We start from the raw sequence: 14,940 nt of genomic DNA, 5'->3' as shown, positions 1-14,940 counted from the left end.
TTATGTAACATTAGTCTTGAAATGTCAGAAGAATAAGATTCCTTGTATCTTTCTACTTCTGTTTGGGTCAGAAATTTCATACAATCATCCTTTCCACCAGTATTTTTGGCACTTTTTTGGTTTTTGTTCCAGCGGGAGCTTGGAATTGCTGTTATGTGAAAATTAAAAACATAATATAGTGCGAAAAAGGAGGGGGTAAGATATGGTTCAATGTCGGGGTCAGGTTTTATTTTAGACATAAGTATGGTGATCTATCATGATGTTGCCTTACACTCTAGCTGGTCTGGGGTTTAATTATTTCTGGGTCCAGCTCTTTCATGTTCTGCCATTCATCTGGCTACCTCTCTAACACACTTATAAAAATATTGTAAAATCAAAGTTTAGGCTAATGCAGTGAATTCATAAACCGACAGTGTATACTTGGGGTTGGCAAATTCCTGTTTAATGGCTTTCATAGAAGAGTAGGAGTGGAAGGGACCTCTAGAGACCATCGAGTCCAGCCCCCTGCCCTCATGGCAAGACCAAGCATTTTCTAGACCATCCCTGAAAGCCATCTATTTAACCTCTTCTTAAATAGCTCCAGTGATTGGAGATTCTACCACCTCCCTTGGCAATTCGTTCCAGTGTTTGATCACCCTGACACTTAGGAACTTTTTTCCTAATGTCCAAACTGAACCTCCCCTGCTGCAATTTCAGTCCATTGCCTCTTGCGCTATCCTGAGAGGCAAGGAAGAACAAGTTCCCTCCCTCTGCCTTATGACACCCTTTTAAATACATGAAAACTGCTATCATGTCCCCCTTCAATCTTCTCTTTTCCAAACTAAACAAGCCCAATTCTTTCAGCCTTTCTTCATAGGTCATGTTCTCTAGACCTTTAATCATTCTCGTTACTCTCCTCAGGACCCTCTCCAATTTCTCCACATCCTTCCTGAACTGCGGTGCCCAGAACTGGACACAATACTGCAGCTGAGGCCTAACCAGCGCAGAGTAGAGCGGGAGAATGACTTCTTGTGTCTTGTTCACGACACACCTGTTAATGCATCCTGGAATCATGTTTGCCTTTTTCGCAACAGCATCACACTGTTGACTCATATTTAGCTTGTGGTCCACTATAACCCCCAGATCCCTTTCTGCTGTACTCATTCCTAGGCAGTCCTTTCCCATTCTGTATGTGTGACGCTGATTATTTCTTCCTAAGTGGAGCACTTTGCATTTGTCCTTATTAAACTTCATCCTGTTTACCTCAGCCCATTTCTCCAGTTTATCCAGATCCTTTTGAATTATGACCCTATCCTCCAAAGAAGTTGCAACCCCTCCCAGCTTGGTATCATCTGCAAACTTAATAAGTGTACTTTCTATGTCAATATCTAAATCGTTAATGAAGATATTGAACAGAACCGGTCCTAAAACAGACCCCTGCGGAACCCCACTAGTTACACTTTTCCAGCCGGATTGAAAACCATTAATAACTACTCTCTGGGTACGGTTATCCAGCCAGTTGTTCACCAACCTTATAGTAGCCCCATCTAAGTTGTATTTGCATAGTTTATTGATAAGTATATTATGTGAGACCGTGTCAAGTGCTTTACTGAAGTCTAGGTATACCACATCCACCGCTTCTCCCTTATCCTCAAGACTCATTATTCTATCAAAGAAAGCTATTAGATTGGTTTAACATGATCTGTTTTTAACAAAGCCATGCTGGCTGTTCCCTAGCACCTTACCACCTTCCAAATGCTTGCAGATGATTTCTTTAATTACCTGCTCCATTATTTTTCCTGGCACAGAAGTTAAGCTGACTGGCCTGTAGTTTCCCGGGTTATTCTTGTTCCCCTTTTTATAAATGGGTACTATATTTGCCCTTTTCCAGTCTTCTGGAATCTCTCCCGTCTCCCATGATTTACCAAAAATGATTGCTAAAGGCTCAGATACCTCTTCTATCAGCTCCTTGAGGATTCTAGGATGCATTTCATCAGGCCCTGGTGATTTGCAGACATCTAATTTTTCTAAGTAAATTTTAATTTGTTCTTTTCTTATTTCAACTTCTAAGCCTACCCCTTTTTCACTAGCATTCTCTGTCAGGCATTCCTTCAGATTTCTCAGTGAAGACCGAAACAAAAAAATCATTAAACATTTCTGCCATTTCCAAATTCCCTGTTACTGTTCCTCCCTCCTCACTGACCAATGGCCCTACCCTCTCCTTAGTCTTCCTCTTGTTACCAATGTATTTGTAAAAAGCCTTCTTGTTTCCCTTTATGCTTGTAGCTAGTTTGAGCTCATTTTGTGCCTTAGCCTTTCTAATCTTGTTCCTGCACGCTCGTGGTGTTTGCCTATATTCATTCTTTGTAATTTGTCCTAGTTTCCATTTCTTATACGATTCCTTTTTTATTTTGAGATCATGCAAGATCTCCTGGTTAAGCCAAGGCAGTCTTTTGCCATGTTTACTATCTTTCCTACACAGTGGGATAGCTTGCTTTTGGGCCCTTAATAGTGTCCCTTTGAAAAACTGCCAACTCTCCTCAGCCGTATTTCCCCTCGGTTTAGCTTCCCATGGGACCTTACCTACCAGCTGTCTGAGTTTACCAAAATCTGCCTTCCTGAAATCCATTATCTCTATTGTACTGTTTTCCCTTCTACCCTTCCTTAGAATTGTGAACTCTCTGATTTCATGATCACTTTCACCCAAGCATCCTTCCACTTTCAAATTCTCAATAATTTCCTCCCTATTTGTTAAAATTAAATCTAGAACAGCTTCCCCTCTGGTAGCTTTTTCAACCTTTTGGAATAAAAAGTTGCCTGCAATGCAATCCAAGAATTTATTGGACAGTCTGTCCCCTGCTGTATTAGTTTCCCAACATATACCTGGATAGTTGAAGTCCCCCATCACCACCAAATTCTGGGCCCTGGATGATTTTGTTAGCTGTTTAAAGAAAGCCTCTTCCACCTGGCTAGGGGGCCTGTAGTAGACTCCTAGTAGGACCTCGTCCTTGTTTTTTACTCCTCTGAGTCTAACCCAGAGACTTTCAACCCGTCCATCTCCACCTCTGTCCAAGTGTGTACACTTTTAATATACAAGGCAACACCTCCTCCCTTCTTTCCCTGTCTGTCCTTCCTAAGCAGGCTGTACCCTTCAATACCAACATTCCAATCATGAGTATTATCCCACCAAGTTTCTGTGATGCCAATGATATCATAGTTGTATTCATTTATTAGTTCTTCCAATTCTTCTTGCTTATTTCCCATACTACTTGCATTTGTATATAGGCATCTCAGACATTGATTTGGTCTTGCCTCCCAGTTTTGCCCTGGCCCTCTTTTTACTCTCCCAGTGTAGCCCATACTCCCTCCCATCTCAAATTCATCTCCCATGTATTCATGCTGTCCACTTGAATGGTTGTTTCATGGGTATGGTGTTCTGCTAATAGGTTTGACAGGCTTTTTCACTTTTAAGTTAATGGGATCCTCTCTGGAGGAAGCAGAACCACAGCGCAGGGATAGGAAGAAGCAGGTGGTGGGTGGACATTAAAACCCATAATACACCAAATTCTGAGGTGCCCTATGCAGCTGCATATTCTGTTTGTGGGTAAGGATGGCTCTGTATCACTGTTCTCCATACTCACTATATCCATCAGTCTTCCCATTCAGAATCCAGATTGTTACTTCCCCCAGCAGCTGGAAGGGGATTTCATGCACGCACACTCCTATAGATTTCAGCCTAGAAGAGCTCCCTACAATCAGGGCTGACCCCAGCCACTTTCTCACACCTTGCTGCTGTTTCCCTGGGCTGTCTCATATCTTGCCTTTTTCAGGCTCCTTCTCCACCCTCTTCTGGATATGATCTTTCCTCAAGGCCAGGATTGGGGAGTTTCATTCTGGCCTGTGGTTGCTGCTTCTCTCCACCTGCTCCCAGCAGCAGGGAGGAGGAAGCATCTCTGTGCAATTCGCAGTCAATGAGAGTGGTGGGGGGAAGTGCCTGCAGGGAGCGTGTCCCTGAAGCACACAGACATCGGTGCCCTTCCCAACGGGGAGCTTCACAAGGGAGACACCTCCATCCCCTATCCCTGCCCACCCAGACTCCACGCCATCACCTCCCTTCCAGATCCCTCCCCCTCACTCCTTCATCCCTGTTTTCCAAACCCCACTCCCATGTAGCCCTGCACCCACACTACCACGCACCTTCCTGCCCAGAGTCAGCACCCCCACCTCCAACTCTCCCAAGACAGTGAACCCCTCACTTTTGGTCCCACCTCAGAGTCCTGAGAGGAAGGGCACAACATCTACTAGTTCTGGACCCCAAAAAGAGTTAATTCAGCCTTGGGGTAAGCCCTGAGCCTCCATGCCTGTCTGGAACTTGACGGGAGTGAGGTGAGTATCTGTTTAATTTTTCCTGCTTCTTTGTTGGGGGTCATGTTTGTGATGGCTTTTTTTCCCTCTTCCTTCTCCCTTGAGGGCCAGGTCGCCCCAAAAATGTTCTCTGTTCCTGCTCAAGGCTAAGTTTCCTGGATCGGGAATTGGTTAAAAGACAGAAAACAAAGGGTGGGAATAAATGGTAAATTTTCACAATGGAGGGGGGTAACTAGTGGTGTTCCCCAGGGGTCAGTCCTGGGACCGATCCTGTTCAATTTGTTCATCAATGATCTAGAAAATGAGGTAAGCAGTGAGGTGGCAAAGTTTGCAGATGACACCAAGTTGTTCAGGACAGTCAAAACCAAAAGGGATTGTGAAGAACTACAAAAAGATCTCAGCAAACTGAGTGATTGGGCAGCAAAATGGCAAATGAAATTTAATGTGGGTAAGTGTAAGGTAATGCACATTGGGGAAAAAATAACCCAAATTACACATACAACATGATGGGGTCAAATTTAGCTACGACAGATCAGGAAAGGGATCTTGGAGTTATAGTGGATAGTTCTCTGAAGACATCCACGCAGTGTGCAGCGGCAGTTAGTAAAGCAAATAGGATGTTAGGAGTTATTAAAAAAGGGATAGATAATAAGACAAAAGATATCATATTTCCCCTATATAAAACTATGGTACGCCCACATCTTGAGTACTGTGTGCAGATGTGGTCTCCTCACCTCAAAAAAGATATATTGGCATTAGAAAAGGTTCAGAAAAGGGCGACTAAGATGATTAGGGGTTTGGAACGGGTCCCATATGGGGAGAGGCTAGAGAGACTGGGACTTTTCAGTCTGGAAAAGAGGCGATTGAGGGGTGATATGATAGAGGTATATAAAATCATGAATGGTGTGGAGAAAGTGAATATAGAAAAATTATTTACCTTTTCCCATTATACAAGAACTAGGGGACACCAAATGAAATTGATGGGTAGTAGGTTCAAAACTAATAAAAGGAAATTTTTCTTCACACAGCGCAGTGTCAACCTGTGGAACTCCTTGCTGGAGGAGGCTATGAAGGCCAGGCCTCTATTAGGGTTTAAAAAAGAGCTCGATAAATTTTTGCAGGTTAGGTCCATAAATGTCTATTAGCCAGGGGTAAAGTATGGTGCCCTAGCCTTCAGTACAAGGGCAGGAGATGGATGGCAGGAGATAAATCACTTGATCATTGTCTTCTGTTCTCCTTCTCTGGGGCACCTGGCATTGGCCACTGTCGGCTGACAGGATACTGGGCTGGATGGACCTTTGGTCTGACCCAGTATGGCCATTCTTATGTTCTTTCCTTAGCCTCAGACAGTGACTGCAGCCATCCTCTCTTCAGCGAGCTTCCTGACTTATACTAACCTGGTCTGTTGCTTCTCAGCTGCCTCTATCATTCAGGGAATTACTTAGGCCATGTGAGGCCACAGCTGAGGAGAATATTTAATTGTCTCCCTTCTCAGCCTTATTAACCCCCTTTTGAGCCACTGTGATGTCAACATCCTATGGCACCATCTATGATTTATCTGAGGTATGACCTTCATTACATAGTATCAGAGCACCTCACAATCTTTAAAGTACAGTATCCTCACAACACTCTTGTAGAAAATAGCAGGAAGACTTCTAAATTCCTCTTACAAAAATGGAATCACATCATAAAACCAAAAATTAAAAATGTAGAGTATAAACTTCTGAAATTACTGCAAGCAATGAAATATTGCAGCTTGACAGGATTGCAGGTAAGATTAATTCAAAACATGTAAACAATTTGTGGGGGAAAAAGGGTGGAGGCGTGTTGCCTCATCTATTAGAACATGTACACTTGGACTAAGGTTGAGTTGGAAAAAGGAGACAGACTTTGATAGACTCTGGGTAAGAATGAAAGGGGTAAAAACAAGGGTAAGGTCATGGTTGGGCTCTGCAGACCACCTAAGCAGGAAGAAGTGGAGGAGGTTGTTTGTGGTTTTTTTTAAAAAACAACTAACAAAATCACCCAAAAAACAGGACTTGGTGGTGATTTGGACATGTCAGCTACCCAGATATCTGCTGAGAAAGTAACATAGTGGGACACAGATTATCCAACAAGTTTTTGGATTGTAATGGAGACCACTTTTTCTTTCAGAAAGAGGAGAAAGCTACTGGAGTGAGGCTGTAGGAACTGGTGGAGAATTTGACAGTGATGAAGATGTGAATGAAAGTGATCATGAAATGATAGAGCAGTGGTTTCCAACCTAGTGGAGGTTATTGCAAGGGGTCCATGGAAAAAAATAAATTTTTTTTAAATAAATTGCAAAGTTACAATCAATTATTTTTAAATATCTTCTAATAATGTTTTTAATTACGGTCCAAAAATCTATGTTGTGGTTTCTTTTTTCATGTAATGAAATGTACACGGGCTAGAATTGGCTTTGATGGAGTCTTTAAACGGCTGTGAGGATGATTGGGGGTCCACACTAGTGAAGAGGTTGGGAACCACTGTGATAGATTTCAGGAAGGCCGACTTTAACAAACGCAGACTTGGTAAAAGGTCCCATGCGAAGCAAGCCTAAGGGAGAGAAAACAGAGTTAAAACTTTTTCAAAGAGACATTATTATAGGCACAAAGCAAAACATCTCACTGTGTAGGAAGATAGAAAATATGGCAAAAGACCCTGGCTTAACATTTGATCTAAAAATAAAAAAGTAGTCCTGTCAGATGTAGAAAGTAGATCAAATTTCAGAGGAGGCATATAAACACAAGTATGTATGGAGAAAAGTAGAAAGGCTAAGGCATAAAATGAGATCAAACTAGCTAGAGACAAAAAGAGCACCAAGAAAACATTCTACAAATACATTAGAAGCACGAGGAAGACTTAAGGGCTGGGTAGAAGTGTTCCTCTATTTGGGGCAACTTCTGTATCTGGAAAGAGGATGAAGCAAATAATTAAGTAATGAATCTGCAAATGTCTGGAACAGCATGGGTCCCAGCCTCTTCCAAATGGGGACCCATTTTGACAATTATGGAAGTACACATCTCGTAGAGCTGGAAGGGATTGCAGGAGGTCAAGTCCAGTCCTCTGCCCTCTTGGCAGGACCATGCACCCCCCGCTTTTTTTTTTTTTTTTTTTTTTTTTTTAAATCTATTTGCACCAGATCCCTGAATGGCCCTCTCAAGGATTGAGCTCCTAATCCTGGGTTTAGCAGACCAATGCTCAACCACTGAGCTATCCAATTCAGGAAGACTTGGTGACCCCAGGCAATTCAAAAACTGGGGAAGGGGAGCAGTGCCATTACTAGCTAGTTTTACACCTGAGGTAAGAATATAAAACTGTGCCTCCTTGTTTATATATAAAGTTATTCCATAAAAAGGGAAAATACATTAATAACACTATTTATTAGCTTATTTTGTTATACGTAATCTGAATTTCAGTAGGGGAAAGACTCATCCTCAAACTGCTCCCCCCTGCCCCTAGCTTAAACCCCACACTCAGAGTCTGGAGGGGCTGGGGGCCAGTCATAAACAAAAAAAAAAAAAAAAAAAAGCCTGAGAAATCAGCTACATAGAAGAGAATGGCAGGTGAAATTACTGCCAGAGACTAGTAAGTGGCTTGCTTGGGATCACTACAAATATGAAAGACACAGAAGCTGTCTTTGTATTGCATAAGGTGGGGGCATGTCCAACTTTTTCTTTTCACTGGGAGCCACTTGGCAATTTTTTAAGTATTCCAGGGCTGAACACAAAATAGCCCCAAGCTGCCACCACCCCACACCTATCCCCATCTTTAGACCCCCCCAGTAGCCCCCAACTGCCCCCAGTCTCAGACCCTCCCCACAGCCCTAAATCGCCCCCAGCATTAGATTGCCCCTCCCCCATACAGTCCTAAATTGCCCCAGCTTTAGACACTCCCCGTCCTCCCACGGCCTTTTCACTGGGACTGCTAGGCTGGGTGGTTCCCCCAGCCCTCCTGCTCCCAGCAGGTAACAGTCATTGACTAATTATCTCAAGTGTTAAGCTTTCAGCACCTAGACATAAGGTATTGCACTAACATCATATATGCCATCATGTGCCAATAATGCCCAGATGCTTTGTATATTGGACAGACTTCAAACTCTCTTAGACAAAGAGTTAATGGGCACAAAACAGACAAAAACACTCCTGATCCACGAACCTGTTAACTGGCATTTTAATGGAGTGGGCCATTCTGTTAATGACTTAAGAGTTTGTGTGTTACTGAAAGAGGAATTTTCACATTACTTCAGAAAGAGGCTGCTGAACTCTCCTATGTTCAAATTCAACAAATTAACACATGGTTTGAACTGGGATGGGAATTTTCTGGGTCACTATAGGGGTTCGTTTGCACACTTGGCTTAATCTAATTCTTGACCTCCCCCCCCACCACTTTCTGCCCCTCTACTCTCTGATTTGCTCACCTTGATAATTTTTTCTCTAATTTGTCCACCTTGATTACTGTTTTTGGTTCTCTGTGCCTTAAATATTGAGTCTGTTCTGGTATGGTTATGGTCTGAAGAAGTGGGTCTGTCCCATGAAAGCTCACCAAATTATTTTGTTAGTCTTGAAAGTGCTACTTGACTGCATTTTTGTTTTGATAGTATATAGGCTAGCATGGCTTTCTCTCTGTTACTATTGATAGATATCTGCCTGAGGCAGCAGTGTTAAGAAACTGCAAATGGCTTCTTTAACAGCCACATGCAGCTGGGAACTGCCCAGCTGGTGACCCTTAACAAGTTTAATGGTGACCCATGTTTGAGTCCTGACCCATAGGTTGGGAATCCCTGATCTACAAGATAAGGTGATAAGTAAAAGTGGTCATGGATTTGTCAAAACCAAATCCTATCAAACCAACCTGATAGCTTTCTTTGACAAGGTAACAAACCTTCTTGATGGGGGAAGCAGCAGATGTAGTATAGCCTCACTTTATTAAGGCTTTTAATGCTATCTTGATTAAAAGAAGTTTACTTGGCACTGGTTTAGGTTTTTTTGTTTTTTTTTTTAATGCATTGCTTCTAAGCCAGAAAAATGGTGCACTATTGTTGTTTTCCTCCCATTCTCACAGATTCTTCAGCATGAAACCAAACTTATTTCTGTCTTTCTGGTGTGTGCGTTAGTCATAGAATCATAGGAATGGAAGGGATCTCAAAAAATCAAGTCCCCTGCACTTATGGCAGGACTATGTATTATCTATTCTAGACTATTCTTGAAGGGCCTTTGTCTAACCTGCTCTTTAACACCCCCAATATGGAGATTCTACACCCCTTCTAGGCAATTTGAATGCTTTATAACCTTGATGGTTAGGAAGCTTTTTCTAATGTCCAAGCTTAACCTCCCTTGCTGCATTTAAGCCTATTGTTCTATTCTCAGAGGTTGAAGGGGATTATTTTTCACTTTCCTCCTTGTAGCAGTCTTTAAGATGCTTGTAAACTAATGTCCCCTGTCTTCTCTTTTGCAGACTAAACAAACCCAGTTCTGTCAACCTTCCCTTATAGGTCATGTTTTCTAGATTTTAAATAATTTTGTTGAAATAAATGAAGCTATATCAGTGATGAATTTGATGTTATTTTACAGTTGCTTTACATGCTTGAATTTTATTCACTGCTTTGAGAGCCCAATTCGTTTTAGTGAGTTTTTAAAAACTGATACTTAGCCCTCTTTTGATAGATCCTGTGCATTCAGTGTTAATGCAGTCAATGTTCAAGAAATATTCTTATTCTGAATATTTCTCCGTAAGGATAACTTTAGCTATTGTTTGACTGTCCTGTGTTTATAAATGTAGTGACATACAGGAGTCAGGAATGAATCAAGAAGAGATTCCTGCACTATTGCCACTAAACAGAATGATAAGAATGATTTGATAAGAAAAATTTGCATTTATATTTCTTTTAACTTAGACTGACATCAAGAGACTTCTATTCAAATATGATATTAGTGTTATTTTTGGTCAAATGTATCTAAGGCTACATCTACACTACAGAATAACTTCAAAGTTGCTTACTTTGAAGTACAACTTTGAAGTAGAGCATTTACACACAAAAAGCAGCCCCCTCTTACGTCGAAGTAGCATCCCTGTACTTTGAAGTGAAGTGTCTACACAGCAACAGCCCCTACTGCAAAGTAAGAGGCCCGGCTATGATGCAGGCAGGGATTGCATGGCTGACAAGCCCTTCCTGACTTGCAGCCAGCTGCCCCCTTAAAGGGCCCCTCCCAACACCCCTACCCTGCACATGCTCAAGGTTGCCAGGCAGCAGAGCAGACTGCGTGCTGGGGAGAAGAGCTGTACAACATGCCTGCCCAGACGCTCTCTGAGGAGGATCTCTTCAACACGGTGGCCAGCCTGCTGGCCATGCTCCTAGCTGTGCTCTTCGAGTAGAACGGCTGGGCCGCTCGCATGGGCCCCGTTTTCCAGGCCCTGGGAAGGGCCCTGTTGCCTCTTTCCCAGTCCCTCCTCCCCCCAATCCAGTGTCGATGGGCCTTCACCAGCAGCACTGAGTGGTGGGACTGGCTGTTGCTGGGGGACTGGGACTACAAGCGGTGGCTGAGGAACTTCAGAATGACCCAGCAGACGTTCAAGGACCTCTGTCAATGGCTTGCTCCAGTTGTCCAGCACCAGGACACCGGGATGTGGCCAGCGCTCCCCGTGCAGAAGAGGGTGGCCATAACACTGTGGAGGCTGGCCACCTCAGACAGCCAGTGGTCTGTAGGCCACCAGTTTGGAGTTGGCAAGGCTACCGTTGGAGCAGTGCTGAAAGAGGCGAGCCTGGCTCCCACCACAGACCCCCCCTGGGGAGGGGGCTACTGAGCAAGGGGGAGGGGACCCCACTGGAGATGGAGGAAGGGGGCCATCTGATCTGGCATTCATGGATGTATCTTCCTTCCACCCTCACAGATCGTCTGAGCCATCAACAGGGTGCTCCTGTGACGTATCATCACCCTCAGGGAGCTGGACACTGCCCTCACTGGATTTGCGGACCTAGGGTTCCCGAATTGTTTTGGAGCGCTGGACAGAATGCCTATGGCGGTCCAGGTTTTGGACCACAGTGGGGGCGCCTACATCAACAGGAAGGGATACCACTTGGAGGTATTCCAGGCCCAGGTGAATGCAAGGGGCTCCTTCCCGGACGTGTGCATGGGGTGGCTGCGCAAGGCCCATGATGCCTCAGCGTTCTGGAATTTGTGGCTTGATGCAGGAGAGCACGTATGTCCCCCTGTGGGAGCTCCTCCCGCTCAGGGACATCACGATGTTTCCCTCCCCCGCCCCCCATATTGTGGCTGATGCTGAGTACCTGGTGCACCCAGGGTTCATGCGGCCCTATACTAGATGCACCACCCTGGCACAGGACAACAACAGTCATCTGAGCCATGCCAGGGGCACTCTCAAGCAGGCATTTGGGAGGCTGAAGGGGAGGTTTTGCAGCCTCCCAAATGTCTCCAAGTTGGCTGCCATCTGCCATCCAGGTTTGGACCATGAACCTGGGGGCTGGATATGAGCTGTCCCATGCTGCCAGGCCCAGAGGGACGGGGTCAGGGTCCGGGAGGCCTTGTCTAAGGTCTTTGCACAGGGCCTGCCCGGACCCTCCTAGCCACTCTCCACACCACATGTCCCCACCCACCCCATGCACCTCCTCCCGCTCTCCCTCCTCACCACTCCCCCACCATGCACCAGGGACTCGGGGTTAGGGTGGGAACAGTGGAGTTTGCTGATGGGGAATAAACACGTGGAAAAACAAAACAGAATAAGTTGAACTATTTACATTACATGTGGGAAATGCTCTATGGAGGGAAGTTGGGGGGGCCAGGCTGGGGGACCAAACTTGGAGGGGAGACAAGATGGGAGAGGGCTCAGTTGCCCAGCAGCATGAAGGGCCAGGAGCCACAGTGACTGCCTCTACTGCTCCAGGTCCAGGGCCCCACCCCAGTAGGGGTGGAGGTGCCGCGGGCTCGGCCTCCGCAGGGTTTGGCAGGGGGAGGTGTGCGCACCCTGGCCAGGGGCCGCCAATTCAGCTCAATGCATACGGCCAGGGAGAGGTCCACCATGTGGTGGGCGCCTGTGGGGTAGGGGTGGTTGTTGGGGGACAAGTGTGGGCTGAGCTGGTGAAGGGGCAGGAGGTCGGCTGAGATAGGCGGCCAAGGCCTGGGCCAAGGTATCCAGGCTGCCAGCCAGCCGCAACCACGCCTCCCACTCCATTGCCAGCCAGTCCTGGAGCACGCCGGTCATTCCCTCATGATCGCCCGGTTGGCGGCTGCCTCCTTGTCCCACTGACACTGCCTTCAAGTGGATTGGCTGCAGCCACGTGGGGATGCAGGCTAAGGTGATGGGACAGCCTCCTTCTTCATTCAATACCATTACTAATTCGTAGTCCCCCCACCCTCCTTTGGACTGGTCACAGAACTATGCATCTTTACAAACGTCTTTTTTTTTTTTTTTCCTTGTGGCAAGTTGGATGAGAAGAAAGGGATTTGCTGCCTTCACATAGTTCAGTGATTGGCTTCTGAAGGGCAGATCCTATGCGGAAGTCCAGTGAGCAGTCACAGAATCATAGAATGCAAGAACTGGAAGGGACCTCAAGGTCACAACGTCCAGTTCCCTGCATTCATGAAGAAGTGCCATCTAGAGATTATCCCTGACAGATGTTTGTCTAACCTCTTAAATATCTCCGATGATGGGGATTTCACAATTTATTACAGTGCTTAACCACTCTGACAAGAAGTTTTTCCTAAAGTCCAACCTAAACCTCTCTTGCTGCAATTTAAGCCTATTGCTTCTTGTCCGATCCGTGGCGGTTAAGTAGAATTTTTTTCTCCTTCCTCCTTGTAACACCCTTTTAAGTACTTCTAGTAGATCATCCGCAAAATGGAGGCATTTTTATTCTTGTGTTCAGCAATGTCATTATTGACAGAATCTGCTGGGATCCCTGCTATCCTGGAATAACTACCTACACTTGTGTTCTCTGATCTTCTTTTAAGTTTTCTTGGATTTGTTCAGCAGCAATCAGTGCTTTTCATCCTCTTGTAGATAACCACTTGATCTTCACTGGTGAAATTCATACCATAGAAGGATCTCAAGTCCATTCTCTTCATTTACAGCAGATTTCCCTACAAACCTTTGTGCACATGCTTTAGGACCTTCCTGTCTCTGAAACTGGCTTTTCTTCATCAGTGAGAATACCCTAAAGAAGGGTTTTTTAATGCTGCCACCCAAAATTCATCCCAAAAGTAGCTTTCACGTTTCATATGAATCAATCTATTCTCTTACTGGTGTCAGTTCTTAAACCACATGCCTCAGATGAAGAGAGGAAGCTTCATCCTTTGGATCGCCACAAGCCTGCTGGCCTTTCATCTACAAAGAACAAAAGTTCTTAGGAGGACATCCAAAATATGTTTCCATAGCAGAGAACTTTAGGAGACAAACTTTATTTGCTAAGAGGCTTTTACAATTGATTTCAGACTGTGTTATCTTGCTATCTTCTAGCTCACTTTTGTCCCTTCTCCCAGAGGGCCGTGGGGTGGTGGTAGTGGTGAAGACTTGTTCTACCAGAGCACATGCAACCTCTGCTGCATCGCTGAGAGATACAAAGGACAGCTACATGGAGCATCTTGCACATTTTCATGAGACATAATGCTTTGGTTTAATCTTCTGCTGCAGAAATAGCTTTGGGTAGACCAGTATTGCAATCATCTATAACTTTGGCATTCTCACACTCATAGTTTGACCACTGCTTGTTAGGCCTTTTCTACACTAGGTATCAAAGTTGATCTCAGATATGCAATTTTAGCCAGGCTATTTGCGTAGCTAGAATCAACGTATCAGGACTGACATTTTTCCCTGGTGTAGACCAGGGATCTTTTAGGCTTGTACTGATGTCTCTTATTCTACACATCAGCCTGAAGTATCAGGGTTGATGGCCAAGCCCAGAGAGAGAGATTTTTGCCATGTCTGTGCACACATGGCAAAATTGATCCCCGGAAGATAGATCACAGTGCGCTGGCTCCACCGTAAGTATAGACATTAATCTCCAATGTGTGGAAAACACACAAGGGTAATTGCTCAAAGAAGAAATGATGGTAATTTACCTGCATCTGGAGGTTCTTCAAGATATGTGGTCCCTATCTGCACTCTGTCTCCACTGCTGCAGTTCATCTGGATTTGCAATAAGAATAGGAATTGGAGAGGAGTTGGACCATTTTAGCATTTATTCTCTCAGTTCAGGCTGCAAGGAGAGCGATGGTAAATGGACATAGCCTGCAAGAAAATTTCAGATTGAGGCACCTGGTACATGTGTGTGCCTACATATGGAATACACATCTCAAAGAACCTCTTTTTACAGATGAGTAACTTCCATTTCACTATGTGTACGTTTTGCCAAGAAAAGAGACCTACACTGTTTGTTCATTTAGGGACCTTATGGCTCAGTTAGGATTAAGAGACGGACAAAATGACACAGCTGTAAAATTACTGATATCTGTCTACATCATTGCTTCCGCTATTACAGTCGTTGATGGAACTGTACTGATGATAAACTTTCCCACTGTTAACTGTGAAGGTGCAGCCCACCTGTCATAGACATGTGTA

At 44.7% G+C, this 14,940-nt stretch overlaps 1 protein-coding gene and 1 long non-coding RNA gene across 2 annotated transcripts in view; one reads left to right on the top strand and one right to left on the bottom strand.

The window, feature by feature from the left end:
- SLC16A10 (solute carrier family 16 member 10) overlaps positions 1-14,940 on the top strand; it is a 98,177-nt gene that overhangs the window by 63,133 nt on the left and 20,104 nt on the right. The window lies entirely within an intron of this gene.
- On the bottom strand, positions 6,717-14,599 carry LOC142011380 (uncharacterized). The gene is made up of 3 exons (XR_012645068.1): positions 14,442-14,599; positions 13,624-13,707; positions 6,717-6,921 (listed from the first exon to the last, which is right to left on the bottom strand). It is a non-coding gene; the product is annotated as an uncharacterized LOC142011380 (long non-coding RNA).

Source organism: Carettochelys insculpta, chromosome 3 (assembly GCF_033958435.1).
Source record: "Carettochelys insculpta isolate YL-2023 chromosome 3, ASM3395843v1, whole genome shotgun sequence".
NCBI lineage: Eukaryota > Metazoa > Chordata > Testudines > Carettochelyidae > Carettochelys > Carettochelys insculpta.
The sequence above is the reverse complement of the archived record's forward strand: the minus strand, read 5'-3'. Positions and strand labels throughout refer to the sequence as shown.